Below are 15323 nucleotides of genomic sequence, written 5' to 3' on the forward strand. Positions count from 1 at the left end.
AGTGGTTAAAAGAAGAAAATAACCACTTCACTTTTGTGTTATGCTTTTCAACAATAGCTCTTGGAACATTTTACTATGGCTCTGAGGAAAGTGAGAGCACAAGAGTCTCAAGGTGCACGTCCATGCCCAGCAAGCCAGACCACTGTAGCCTGAGTAGCTTGCTTTCTCCGGTAAAGTAAACCAACAGATTCTTTGTCATAAGACAAGCTTTCAGCAGGGAACACAATGCTTAGTCTTGTGCTTTGTCCTCTCATCATATGCTACCTGGGTAAGAGGAAGATATCATGAATTTAAGGGAAGGAGTTGGTGAAATTCTGCATCCTGTGTTCCACACAAACATCCACTGCCTTCTAGCTATAGTATCTGCAGTGCAAATTAAGTCAGTTAGCATTTCAGTGGCTAACTGATCAGACTACTAATGAAGCATGAGTCCACAAGATTGCTTTATATAGTCAAAATTTGTAATTAATTCTCATACACATAAGCAATCATTGAGTTAGTTCAGCTAGCACATCAAAAACAGATGAAAACACCAAAGGCTGAGCAAATCAGTCTTCCCAAGGTAGATGAATGAGAGGCTTACATGACTAATGCCAACAGGACAGAGGCACAAAACTCCCTGTGGATGTAAGGACATAAGATCCTTTCCACTTGTTCATCATCCTTATGTGCCTTTAAGCACTGTAATCCTGGAATTAGAAAAGCAGACTATTTAGAAACGCCACAGTAGGTAGCCTTGAGGTTGTGTGTGTATTCAGTAGCAGTAGGCACTCAATTCAATAAACGCCAAGACCAACCTGCCAGCATTGCCAGCGAGAGCTGTCTGGCCAAGGCCTGGTGTGTCCTCAGAGAAATCACAGGGTTGGACCCTCTGCACAGTGAAGTCACACCTAAAACATCTGCATGGATCATAAGATAAAAAAAGAATAGGGAAGGACTGCAAGTCACTATTATTCTCCAAATAAATCAGATGTACATTATGACTTGGAAAAGCAGACAAGAAAACACTTAGAAATGTAATAAATGTGAATTGCTGCAGTCCCACCAAACGTCGCTTCAGTCCCCTAATTGTATAAATTATTTTTTACGATTGTGATCTCAAAAACGTTAGGTTTTGCTAAGAAGATGTATTTGCAAATCACTTTGATTACTATCTGTGAATAGTGTGAATGTGTTTAAGAGCTTCTGCATATTTGCTTTGGCCCTCTGACCCCTCTCTGCAGTGTCCTGAATCAGCTGGCAGAACATTACGCACTTTAGACACTCCTACTTGAAGCATTCAGGTCCTGGAATTATTGGTGCTACTCAAATGAAGAGTCTTTGTATAAGCTGTCCTTTTACTGATCTCAGGGCTCTTATGACTGACTTTGCTTTTCACATTTCTCTCTCTCTTTCATTTTTTAATCAGATATGTTTTACTGTGGGGAAGAATTTGATCATTTACTATTGTCTTCTAAGAAATAAGCCTACTAGACCAAGCATTCAAGGTAATTTCATTTTTGCAACAGAAGCTATAATTGAAGAACCGTATTTTCAATGTAAGACAGTATCTAAAACTAGTCCCTAGTATGAACCCTGGTCAACTATATACAATCCTCTTTAATATGGCCTTTGATAGTATTCATTTAGCACTCTAGTGCAAAGCCGCAAAAAGGGCATTGAATGAAATTAGTTTCCAAAAGAACGGGAATAGTAACAGAAGTCTCTTTCTCTGAATTAACGAGAATCTTAAAATCTCAACTGCTTTGAAACAGCACGTTAATCCACAATGAAAATGTTTGCATAGCATTTAAAACATACAAACAGGATTAACAAAGAACTTTCCAAGGACAAGATATATTTGATTTGATTTTAAGACCAAAAGGAAAGTTCGGTGCCTTAACTTTTTTTTAAAAAGAGGTTTAGAAAGAGAGGCTATAACTAGATGAGGGGAAAAAACAACCCTCCCCTCCTCTCCTCCAAACGCTAATTTGAATATTGCAAAGTTTATTTAGTAACCATATATCACCGTCGTAAATATAAATCTAACTGCTGACAGATGTAGCGTGATTGGCAATAGGTCTGTCACAGCATTACCCATAACCGCTCTTTCCAGCCACTGCTGTAAGGCAGCCTGAGTCTGTAAGGGCCTCCTGTACCCCAGAGCTCTCCAGTGCTCATACCAACATCAATAACAGTAACTTATCTGACCCAAAGAGTAGGATCTGTGAGGAAGTACTTTAGGATCTTTTTAGTTACGCGGCTCTACAGCCTATAAAGGGAAGCACCTAGCTCATCACCTAAACAATTTTGTGCCAAAGGAAGGGGAAGTACTTTCAGGGCAGGAATCCATCCCTTCTATCTCAGACCTCTATTTTATGATGGGATGAATTGACTCCTCTCTCTGTTGACTGCAGGAGAAGATTAAACAATAAGCTTGGACTAGATAATCAAGCTTCAGAAGGCTAAAATCAGATTAGGGGAATCCTACCCAATATATTTTTGGGCCTGGTTGTCATCTAATCTAAGTACACCTAGACCATTCCCCTTGATGGAGTGCATGCTTGTTTCCCCCAGCAAAAGTTTTGGCCTTTGTAATACACACAGCATTCTGGATCCAGAAAGCAGTGAGAGAAAATCTTCTGTAGGACAGAAAACAAAAGGCAGCCAAAAGAGAAGTAACAACTGCCTTGACTGCACCTCCATGAAGGACACTGGTCCCACCTGGAGAGCATGTTTCTCCCTGAGGCTTTTCACTGGCTTCTCATTTCTCCTTCATGTTCACTTTTGGGCTGAGCAGAGCTGTAGCACCAGATCTGAACTTGCTATCACTGGTCAAAGAGAGACTGCAGTGCTGCAAAGTGTGAGTGAAGGACAAAGGCAGACTGGAGTAAAGGTGAGCCCCGGGAAGATGAAACAGAGCATCATCTACAAATTGTCATGTCTGAAAGGTGCAGGCTTAAGAAAGCTCATCCTCATACAGAAGCAGCAATTTCTTACCCTGCACCAGTCTCTGGCTTCATTTCTGCAGAAAGTCAGGACTGTCCTGGTGACCAACGCTGCTGAATGCGAGATGAAGTCTTCCTGCCCTCTCTGTCCTGCTCCTCACTTTTGAACTTGCACATCTGCACGCACATCTCATCACCTGCACCGGGGGACCCTGTTTCTTAAAGTGAATTTAGAATGAGATGAACAGGGATTGTTTTGGGAGCAAAGAGCAAACCTCTGCTAAGCCTTAAAACCTGTTCTTAGTAGACTTTTTGATTGCTCCAGGGGTGCATATGCTCATACCTATGCACTTCTGTAGTAAAAAAAGTGCAGCAAAAATGATTAAACACATGAGGAAAGAGGCTTCCATCTAAAAGGTGATTAAAAAGACGAGCATTGTTTAGCTTGCAAAACACAAGAGTGAAAGATGATATAACAGAAGCAGGGAGAAGGGGCTATTTATTCTGTTTTCTCTCAAGAACAAATACATATAGAAAGGTGAAAGAAAAATTCTGAAAATATTTGTGCAGTGTATAATCAACCCTGCAACTCATTGCTGCAGGATATTAGGCAAATTCTTCAGAAATATTTCTAAATGTATTAGATGCTACAAATAATAAGCCTCAGTTACCTAGGTGAAGGAAAAACAAAAACAAACAATCTCCCCAAACTGTAAGGCCGGTTAGTCCTGTCCTTGTGCTTAGACTTGTTAGAGATGAATTTTTGTCTCCAGAGGGATGGCATTATTTATTTACCACGTGCATGATATGGGAGTGCTCGCTTCCTTCAAGCAGGATGTTCTGTAGAAGGCAATTAAAAGGGTCAGCAAATGCAGCGGTGTGAAGTCATTGCCAATAGATTTCTCCCAGAATATATAAACTTAGTAACGGTCAAGTGGCTCAGGTTTAGTTATTTTGTTCTCAGCTAGTTATTTTCCCCAATGAACTGTAACCACAGCTAGGTAACAGTCAAGGCCGTGAAATGAAAATGGAATTAAACATATTCATGTCCTTGGAAAGTTCTTTGCTAATCCTGCTTGTTTCTATCCACTTGTAAATGCTAAGTAGACATTTTCACTATGGATACAGCCTATTTTGAGTATATAGGAGAAGCCGTTGTACCTCCAACATTACTCCAAGTTAGCTGTGAGTGGAGTCTGAATTTTAATGGTCCCCTCTGCACCAGTGAGTGCTGAAAGTAGCCTCGGAGACAGCGGGTCAGGGCGCTGATGCGACGTGACAGCCCTGTGCCGTGCTGCTGGTGCTGCTGGAGGCTGCGCGCCCTGCAGCCTGCGCGTCTTCAGTTTGTGCTGTCAGATCTGGAACGTGCTGGAAAGCAGGGAAGGTGCTGCTGCAAACAGAATTAGTACCTGCTTAAAATGTACATGTATACGGAGAACAAACTGTCTTTCTAAAAGAATTTTAAATGCTACTTTTGGCTTCTGAATAGTTTTCTTGCAACTATCAGGCCATCTGCTTGGAGAGGGGTCTGTACAGTCGTGAAAAGGATCTTAAAATATACTCTCCTCATAAACATCTTTTGTTTGGAAAATCCACATGCATCACATAATGCAGTAAATGGCAGCACAGGCTGAACTGAAACATTTTTAAATGCCGAGGATGCAACCTTGGATACAGCTCCCCCCGCCCCCCGCCTCCTCTATTAATAAGCACGCTTTAAATGCACGCTTAGACACATTCTCTTACAGGCTCAGATTGGCAGCACCCACCTGCTGGGAAACATGCTAAGATAACTTCCTTGGGTACATCCAAAATACCAAACTGGGTTGTGGGCAGAAGAGAAACAGGCTTCTGCAGAGCAGCTCTCTCAGGGATGACATCATTCTCCCAGCCAATTTTCTGCCTACACTGCACCATTTTGTATGGGGGGGGGTGTCTGGAAAAAAAATAGCATACGTCCGTGTGTATACAATCAAAAAGGCCAAATTAGGGGTGGGCAAGCACATCTAATTCTAACATTTCCTAACTTTCGGGAGCTTAGCTTTTCAGAACTGCTTTGTACGTGAATATATACAATACATATATATGCACATAAACATTTCTTTTGTTTGCATGCTTAGAATATAAAATTGTGCATATGAGAACAGTGTTATGCTTTCCTTACATTTTTTTCTGTTTATTTTCATCATTTTTTGGTCATTTTTTGTTTACCTGCTTTTTGTTATTCTAATGTAAGTTCAAATATACAAAATGCTAATTTTCTTTTACATAAAAATGTAATAAAACTTTCTGGCTTTCTTTATAAACAAATTTCAGCAGGAATGTTGATGGGATGCCGTATAACAAGTAAAGAAGAAATACTGTTTAATTATCTTCCATATAAAATCCAATAAAACGTTCTGGCTTTTCTTATTTTTCTGTACTGGGGATTAACATCAGCGTCTTTGTGATGAGAAATCTGCATTCATGGCTCCTCTATTTAGATTTAAATAGGAATTATAGTTCTTGGCAGAAAGGGATCTGTCAAATATCACAGCATTTGTGGCAGGTGGTCACTGCATTGCTTAGTACAGACACTGCCTGCTTAACCATAGCCTGAAGTAAACATCAAAAGTCAATTATTCCCTTTGTAAATATTTTATTTATATTTTGGAGGCTAACAAACATCTTTTCAGTGCTTGGCTGAGACCTTCCTCCATGGATCAAAATCCTACTGAACCTGCATTTGGGTGGTTAAAAATGTGTTTAGCAATCCAGGGATGCCAGTGTAGCTACCAGTGTATATTAGGCTTCATAACACAATCCTCTGCTTGGAAACCTTTAATGACTTGGCTGGGTTGAAGTGGACAGAGCTAAAATTTGTCATGGTTGTTATCATTGCAGCTGCCAATTAGTACAACAATCATGTATTATTTTGCTAAAATCCCTTTCCTCAGTTAAACTGTATTTTGAATATAAATACTGCAAAAGAAAAAAAAAAAGCATCTATTTCCTTGGATTTAACATTTTGGGGGTGGGAAAGGAGGAGGGCTGGTTTAATAGCAAGATGAATGTGTGCAGAGTGGCCCTACAGAGGTAACTTGAATGCACATTGAGTAGCAAATGTGGAACAAGAGCTGAGCTCTGAGGGTTGAATGCCTTGAAGAAGTGTCTTGTTGCAGGGTAAACCTACTAAAATAAAATGACAGTATCTGGCAACAGTTACGCATACATGGCAGAATCTGGCCCAAAACCACTATTGTGGGGAAAAATGTGTAAAGATGCTGCAACACATTTTAGATCCTTATTTGAACCCTATCTGAACTCTTTGGGCCACTAACTCATCAGATCATCTCATTTAAACAATGTTATAAAAATAATCAGGTACTTTTGCCTACATAAATATATGTTGAATATATTTACCTTAAAGAACCGGGATTTTCTTGGGTATTTACTCCTGACATTCAGGAAACAGAAGGAGTACAAAATGTTAAGGAGAAGCAGAATTCTCAGAGATGGGGCTGTGGGTAATTTTCCCTGCAAGCCTGTTTGGTGGTAAGTTAATTGACTCCCACATTACCGAAACTGCAATGTACTAAAGCACTGGGTGCTCGTTTTCCTCCGCTATTTGACTGGCAAAGGCCATCTGTTCTACCCCATCCATCCACATGCACAGCGCCTATTGTTGTCAACAGGATTCACACACACGTGGATCAAGGCAAGTATGTGCCTCTAACTGTTTTGATCCCTGGAACATGGATTTTTCATTTTCTTTGTTTCTTTGTGCTCACCCAGTAATAATACTTGTCATCTGAGAATTCATATTGATCTTGTCATTGCCTTAAAATTGGATGACAATTACTATCTTTGTCAAAATTCGATCTGACGAAATGGCTCCAATTAGGAAGGAAAAAGAAGGAATCCATCACAGCAGGGAGCATTGCATTTGGCTTTAAAGTAGGGAAGCTTCTCTTAAAGAGGTACTGTTGGAACAAGCAAATAGGAACAAGCATAACGGCTATTAGGATGTGAGTCTCAAAATCCGCAGAAATTAGGTATACATACGAAGTGAATAGCCATTTAATTTTTGCAGTCCATATCTGTCTGCAGAACTGAGTTGGAGCTCCTCTGACAACAAATGCCACTAACTGTCATTTTTATTTTCTGATCTGGTCAGACACACAGTAGTAGTTGTCGCCAGCCTTCGTGTATTTTCAAATCCAGTTCTGATCATCAGTAAAATTATAAGACGTTATCAGGAGTAGATTTGCTGAAGTTCATGAAATGATAACAGCATAAATTGCATCATGTTTCCAGATACTGATCTCACCTTGAAACTAAATATAGAGAGACAGTGAAAGAATTAAAACCAAAACCGCGAGTGCACTTCCATTGCTACTAATATTGGTACTGAAGCAAACAACTCATCCCTGCTAATTACAAATAAAATTGTGCTAACTACAGATTTTTTAGTTTATAAATCAGCCCCACAAATGAGTGCGTTCATTTGTGTGTGTGTAGGGGCGGGGGGTATCTTTTTCCAAAACAAAGATGTTTGTTTCACGTTGAGTGCATGTTCTGTTCAATAAAAAACCTGTCAGTGTTTTGCTTCCAAGCAGGGAACGAAGGGCCAGATTCACTGCTGGTCTGTAATCCTGGCGAGGCCTTACCTGGGAGCTGGGAGATGTATGTTGGTGCTCAGCTCTCCCTGCAGGACTGGAAGCCTCCACCCACCCAGCAGAATGATCTCGGCTCAAGGCCATTCTTGTGTGGGTTCCTCTGAATCGGGCCAGTAAATGCTGTTTCCTTACAAATAAAAGCGTGGCAGGAACTGAGCTTTTGGAGTTGTACGGTTCTGTGAGAACTTGAACATGAGACTACACAGTTTACCTCCCTGAAAAATCACGTTTTCTTAACTACATGGAATAGCTCCACAAGAGACTGAGGGAACCCAACCAAGCACACCAGGCTTTTAGCAGGCAGTTACTTTCCGAGCTAAAAATGTAGCACTAGTATGATGCAGAGATGAGTCACGACACCTCATAGAGCAGCAGGCTCTTTGGTAAAAGAAGGTGGGTGAGCTGGTGCTAACAGGTCTTCCTCTAGCAAGCTGGGTGGACATAATTTCCCTTTCCCCAAATCTTTCTCCACCCCCCCTACCCCCCCATTAGCTAAACCTCCTTACTGACTCTGACCTACATTTGCAATAGTTCCAGAATGCAACAGAACAGTGTTTCTGGGGAATTTGCTATTTGCTAAAAATTTTAATCCAACCCATTTGAAAATGTTATGTGCTAACTGAGCAAACATAGCAATCAGAAAAGTATACAAAACCCATGCAATTGTCCTGGGCTTGTTTACAACACACTGCTATTAATGAGCATCTGGGATGAGTATGGTATCTTGCACTATGGATCTCGTGATCTGTACAATAATGGCTGATTTGAATTGACTTTTGCTTCATATAGCAAATCCCAATTGGAGAAGTTCCAGGATGCCGCTAGTGAAGAACTGTGGGTGGGTGCATGTTTTGAAGTGATGGTAAACATTGTGACATATACTGTGTGTACCACATATTCTCATATGCACATTTTGACTTTTGTTGCCTTGGCTTTCACACAGCATTTCTAACATAGACATTCCTATTTGCCAGTTTGAGTGGAAATCTGTTAATATGTGAATACTGCTCGCCAGCATGTACCACCGTCACTGGACTTTCAGTACTTGTCTTCTCCCACGAAACAGCCAGCCCTGCGTGCTCAGAGGGGCCCCACAGAACCACGGCATCTGTGCAAGCAAGACTGGTGGAACTGGGCAAACGAGGAGTGATGTGAGCTGCTATGAGAAACCATAACTTTCAGAACTTGTAACTCACAGCTCGATAGGATCCACCAATTTCTAATGTAAGTAACATCGCCAAGAAGGCCTCGCTCTTTTACTGCCATGAACTCTTTTCTCCTTTCAAGAGATGCTGGTAACTGATGCCAAGTATGGCCGAGCCATTTTAGCACTTAAAGTGCTATGGGTATTAAAATACCTTTAAAGGTCCGAGACTAAGAGCCAGTTTACCTATATGATGTATGATTAGCCAACCCTTCTGCTTGAACTGAAATTTGTCCTGAGTCTACTGTGGCTCTTTGGGAACCTGGACTCAGCCAAGATTTGCACAGGTTTTTTAATCTGATGCATTAAAAAGTCCCCTGCTACATATCCTATCCTGCCTGGCTGCAATACTGTGTGGCCAATATTAGACAAACGATTTGCTTTTAGGCTCTTTCTAGAAAAACATTTGCATCACATACAGCAAAGCTACAAGGTATTTATAGGCATCGAAGCTATGTGTAACCTCTCCCTAGCAATAAGGTGCCCAGAGCACACAGGGCGGGTGCTCTGCTGAGGCCCACACCGCTGCCTCTGGTCCTCAGAGATGTAGCCAGAAAGCCTCTGATACCGTTGCAGCAGCTCCTCCACTTTGCTACAGAAATATTTTTTTAAAAAGGAGGAAAAAAAAAAAGGATACATTTTTCCTCACTGCAGCATAACCACTTCTCACAGAGACCACCTGGTTGCAGACGACTGTTAGGCAAGATTCATGCAAGAGAGATTTGTATGTCAGCGCAGTGCGAGGAAGCCAGTGCCAGTGCGAAGTAGCTGCTCAAATCTACTGTGCTGAACACAATGAAATAAATGCTGGTGAATGTGTGTTTCTGTGAGGTAATACTTCCATCACATCCAATTCTAACATTATCCAGCAAAGTGCCTTGCCAGGAGCCTTCTTTGTATTGCCCGAAGCCATCTGTGATGGTAACTAAAATGAGAACAGAACAGAATTCACTATGAAACGCTCGTCAAAAGCGCTCCCCTCAAGTGCGCGCTCTGCAGTTCCCACGTTGCCAGAAGCAGCACCTCTCCAAAGGTGAGGAAGGCATTATCACCACAAGCCCCAAAATGACCCCAAATGGATGTTGTGCCTTTCACGGGGGGTCCATACAATCTTCACGGCTTGAACCATAATCTCTCCTTGGCTGGGACAAATTGCTATGGAGATGTGGGTGGGACGATGGATCATTTTGAACACGTTGTCTAAAGCCTCAGTTTCAGTCTTTTTAACGTATCTCCTGGCAGAAAGTGCTGATTGTTTTCATTGATCTCTGCTGCTTCTGGTTTAATTTTTTTTTTCTGTCTCCAAGTCTCTATCTTTGGTTTCTTTCTTTGCCAAACTATTCATTTGTTGCTGCGTAATCACGGGTCGTGTTTCAGATAGCTTCCTATTTTGTCCATCTTTCCGTTCTATTGTCCACATATTTTTTTTTTCTGCAAATTTTGCCTTATTGTGCAGTGGCAAGTGGCTATCTGCTAACGCCCATATTACTCCTTGAGAATTCTTTTTCCTTGCATCATCAAGGGTTTAAGTGGAAAGCCTTCAGCACAGTGCAAATTTCACTCCTGAGAATATCCATCTTTTGAGGCAGCTGATTTTAATTAAAGAATACTCTCTCTCCCTCTCTCTCTCTGGATTATACTTTAATTTCAGTCTCTATCACAACAGTAGATACTTCTTAGATAAAATGTATTTTTGTCTCTTTTCATCCATGATTATCCATAATTCTTAAACACTTGGGGTCAGCAGCTGGTCCCCAGTTGATGTAGTTCAGGAATAATTCTATTCAAAGGAATTAATTCAGAACAAAATTGGTGTTAAGTTCAAAATAAGGCAAAATGTTCATAATATTTTGCCCTTATTATATATGTGAGAGTGAAACTCTCAGAAATATCAGTAATAACAGTTGCGGTAATAAACAATAATCTCCGAAATGTATAGCACCTTTCACCTGAGCATTTTAGACATAAGTGCATTAAGCTGCTGTCATACGAAGAAATGCCGTTATCCTAATTTTCTACAAGGGAAAAAAAAAGGTGGCAGGAAGTTAAGAAAGCAGCTGAGAGTCATATAACGAGAACTGAACCTCCATCTCCTGATCTCCTGTTTCTAATCCCCTAAGCACAGAGAGAATCTGTTCCCAAGGGATATAAAATTGAGGTCTTGGGAGTTAATAGTTACGAAAGAATCAACACTATTCAGACACAAGTACGGTTTGAGTTTCTGCCTCCATCATCTTGCCAGATGATGATTGAAATCATATCAGTATCATATCTTAAATTGTTTATGCATGATTAATTTGAGCAGTTAAACCATTTCCAGATTTTGCACAGAAGTGGTTGAAGTATAGTCCTGGGCAGAGAAAGTCAGATTTAAAGCTTTACTGCTGCAAAGGAAGCTGGAGTGAAACCCTGCCACTTTTGAAGCCAAAGGCAAAGCTTCTTATTCTGATAGAACAAGGATCCTGGCCAAGGGTCCCTACGGCCATGAGACCCCCCCCAACCAATCAGTGCTTCTTCATATGAAACAGTGATATATCGGTGTGCATATACATATGTGTATATATGTGTGAAAGAAGTACAGATGCATATAAACCCACACAGAAAATATGGGATGAGTTCAAGCTGGCAAGATGGGGTTGTTCTATTTTCTGTGTACTGAGTGACATCAAGCAAGTTGTTAAGTCATTCCACCAGCCATTATAGATATTTTATTTCCCTTTCTTTTGTCTGCTTTTTGTTTGTTTTAATGCCCACTCCAGCCTATATGCAACATAGATATGTATCTCTGCTTGGTCATGCACTTCTGTTCTAAACAGAATTAAAGAAAAAATATGTATGTAGGATAAGCGTAGGAATAAAATGTGCCTTGGCAAAGTGCTTTAAACTGCTTTTCTGCCAGTAAGCCATTAATTTGTGCTTCTTTGTTTTCTCAAGCTCAGAATAATTCCCATCTGCCTTGACTCACTATCTAGCGCAGAAAGGAAGAGGTCTCTTTTCTGAGCATGGATGAAATAGGAAACTTTTTGTATTAATGAAGAATGGGGCTTGGAATTCTGGGGTTTCTACCACTGGGACCTAAAATAACTTGAGGTCCTGCTATTTTAATTAACTTCATTATGATGAGTCTGCCTCTTCTGTTCGTGTATGTTTTTCCAGCTTTTGTGTTCCTGGCCTGCCTGTAATACATATGTGTTCCCCTTCTTTCCTCTTACTGAAGCTGAAGATGCAATCACATCTTTGAACCATCTGTTTTTTAATTTATTATTTTCCCTCATTGCATTGATGGGCTTTCTCATTTTTCTGTCAGGCTAACGGTTTGGCTCCTGTTTATCTAAGATATGTTAACATGCTGTTCCTCTTCTGGGCACTCAGTCAGTCTATTGTATTTTCTGAAATTAAACACCAGGGATTTTTTAATATTATTTTCTTCATCAGCCCAGGGAATATCCTCTACCTTTACAGCCTCTCTTCCTCCTTTTGTTGTTCCAGTGAACATTTTATGACTCTTGCTAAATTTAGCCTAATATCTTATTTTTTGTCCTCTCCAGATCATTCCCAAGATGAATGGTTGGAGCCTGCCTGGGAATGTTCCTGTGCCCGGTGAGGAACCTACTCACGTGAGGCCAGAGACCGGCTAGGATTCCCTGATGGAGGCAAAGGAATCCCCGCAGAGCTTCTTGCATATCCCCACGGGGCAGGACACGGGGTGGCAGGAGCCCACGACGAGCACAGCGAGGTGCTTGGCTTACCCCTGAGGATCATTTCTGTTCCTTACCTTTGAGCTTGGGAAAAACCTTCCAGCATTGGCTCGCTCACCCATGAAACGAGCAGATACATGCAGTGAAGCTCCTTGCATGGCCACAGCCAGCTACCGTCACAGCCGGGTGAGGCTGTGCCGCGGAGGGCAGGCTTGTAATCCTGAGCCAGAGCAGGGAGCTGTATATCCCCAAGATGGCTAGGAAGTTCCAGGTAATCACAGTATGGAGCATAATGTGGATTTATATTTGTTACCTTACTTTTCTATAGTACCTCCCAAGAGTCTTCTGAGGCATTCCATTCTTTAATAAGCAGAAAGTGCTCTGAGATTTTTCTAATGAAAATGATATAGCAGCACACAGTGTTATTATTAAAACCTCTCCCTTTTTCTCTAGGAACTGCTAAAATACATTTACAGTTTATATCCTTTTTGGTGAGCATTAAACTTTCTAATTTAAAATAATAAAGCCTGGTTTGCTTTCTTTCTTTCCTTTCTATTTCAAAAACATAAAAAACTGTCAGTTTTTTAACTATTCTTATTTTGCTGAGTGATTTTTGGATTTCAATAAAAGTAACACTGTGGTTACAACACTTTGTGAGATAAGCAAAGAGATTTTTTTTACAGCACAATCATGGAAATTTCAAAGAACCTTATAAATATCCTGCTATTTGCATATATGAGATAAGCATATTTTAGTAACGGTTATGACAGGCTAGCAAGGAAAATGTGTGGGACAGCTATACAGCAAATACATGCAAACATAGACACCGAGAGGGAGTGTGTGTGCACTTTTCCAGAGAATCCCATGCTCGGTGGGCGCAGGATCCCCGGGAATGCATGGGGCTCCCCAAGGAGAGGGACCACCCCTATCGTAAGACTCAGTTTCCCCACTTGCAGATACATGATTAGAATTATTTTTCTAATGTAACAAGGCATTTCGGTAGGTCCAGATGGTGTCCACTAGATAAGAGTTAACATGCTGGCTTTTAGTTTTGTTTCCACTTACCAGGGTACAAAGACTCAGTTTTGCCAGGACCTCGGGGTGCAGCTGTGCCGTATCTCGGCTGGCCAGGCTCAGGGCTGGATGCCGCGGGGACGCCTGTGGCTTGCGCTGCCCGTCCCACACGCTCTGCCTGCCTGCAGCCATCCCGCCTTGTAGCGGCAAGGGTTTAGAGCCTCTCCGAGGCACACCGCTGCTGCCAGGGCACAGAGGCAGCCTGTCCAGCTGCACCGCAGGCTGACAGTCACTCCGGGCTGCACGAAAGACCAACACAGCCCTAAGTGTCCCTGAAAAACCCACAGGGCAGCTAAGGCTGGCTTGGTCTTCAGCACAGGCCCAAGTCTCAACTCAAAATTAAATGGGAACGTAGCCATAGCTGCCTAAAGTTTTCAAGGGGCTTTCTGAACTGAACTGCTCTGTGCATGCTTTTATTCTTTTGTTTGCCTTTGTATTTTTAAGTTGGAAATTGCTCTTCTGGTTATGCTTGAGAGCTGCTACGAAGCTCAGAGAATTAGTGTGGCAATTTCCTCAGTCCTTTCTTGAAAAGGAAGAGTCCGCACAAAAAATGCACTGTCATTTCTGCTGCATAAATACCGTAAATTGCTGTCAAACAAAAAGACAATTTAACTAAAAGAAACCCCAAACAAACAACCCCCTCCACACACACTTTTCTGTCCCTGTTAGAACTGCAGGTTTCCATTCTGTGGGTCTCCCAGCCATCTGCTTGGCCCTTGAAAGAGTCCTTGAGAAACCGAAAAATGAAAACCACTTACTTTCTGAAAACTAATCTTCGCTTCCCGGTGCCTTGCTTTCAGGGGAGTTCCACTCGAGGCTCGATTTCTGTAAGTGCAGATACTCAGTATGTCCTGAACAATTAGATGCCTTTGAGGATGTTGAAAGCGAGACATAAAAAACAAATCAATCAGGAGTCTTGTTTGACAACTGACACTATTTCTAATGCAAAAAAACAACCACCACCAAATAAAACAATAAAATAAAAAAAAAAACAAACAAAAAACCAGAAAGCCCAAAACTTAACAGAAAATCTACCAAACAAACCCTTTTCTCTTTAGGTTTTAAAACAGACATTTTTCCTACAAGGTTTTCATTAGCTTGTCTAGAAAAAAATTGCAGAGGTACATGTCTATCTTTCTCTTCCCCTGCTGAGGGAGATGACCTTTACCAGAAGCCAAAGTCTCGAGGCTTGTACAGCGCAGCCAGGGACCCTCAGAGGGGTGCTTGGGGGTTGCTAATGGATTTCCTTTGGCCCCTCGTGCCTGCAAATGCTCCTTGCTCACCACAAAATTGGGAGGAGATGGGGTGACAGCAGCACCCAGCCCCTGCGGGCTCTCAGGAGTCCATCAACACAGCCTCTGGGCAGAAGATGAGTGCTGGCATGAGGAGTCTGAAGGCAGCGAGCGGGACTGTGAGCTACCCAAACTGCAGGCAATTACGTTGTAATTTTTTCCCAAGCTCTCGTAGAAACCTGTACCTTCTATAATGGAGACAGGAAGGATTACAAGCAATTGCTGCCTCCCAAGCAGTTGATATTCACAGGAAAAATAGAAGAGCAAGGGAAGGGGCAGTTTTGCCTTGTCAGCTAATGATCCTTGACTCTTTTACTTTGTGTTTTTGGTAGCAACCACAGAGAGGTCACACATGAAACTGTGGAAGTGTGAGGTGTCTTTATTAAATATATCAATGGAGTTTATTAAATGGAACACGCGGTACTGGGTAGTGTAAGCCACCGTCGGACGGGCTCGGGGTCATGCAGGCC

At 41.7% G+C, this 15323-nt stretch overlaps 1 long non-coding RNA gene across 1 annotated transcript in view; it reads left to right on the forward strand.

Annotated features, from left to right (window-relative positions):
- Positions 1–12760, forward strand: part of LOC148056731 (uncharacterized) — an 85342-nt gene extending 72582 nt beyond the window's left edge. Inside the window, exons 4-6 of the long non-coding RNA XR_015702556.1 lie at positions 1409–1487; positions 8560–8809; positions 12338–12760. This is a non-coding gene — a long non-coding RNA (uncharacterized LOC148056731). The remainder of the gene's footprint in view (positions 1–1408; positions 1488–8559; positions 8810–12337) is intronic.
- Positions 12761–15323: the final 2563 nt, after the last annotated feature.

The sequence above is a fragment of the Nipponia nippon genome, unplaced genomic scaffold (assembly GCF_047370975.1).
Source record: "Nipponia nippon isolate SJK-2023a ecotype South Korea unplaced genomic scaffold, ASM4737097v1 scaffold_12, whole genome shotgun sequence".
NCBI lineage: Eukaryota > Metazoa > Chordata > Aves > Pelecaniformes > Threskiornithidae > Nipponia > Nipponia nippon.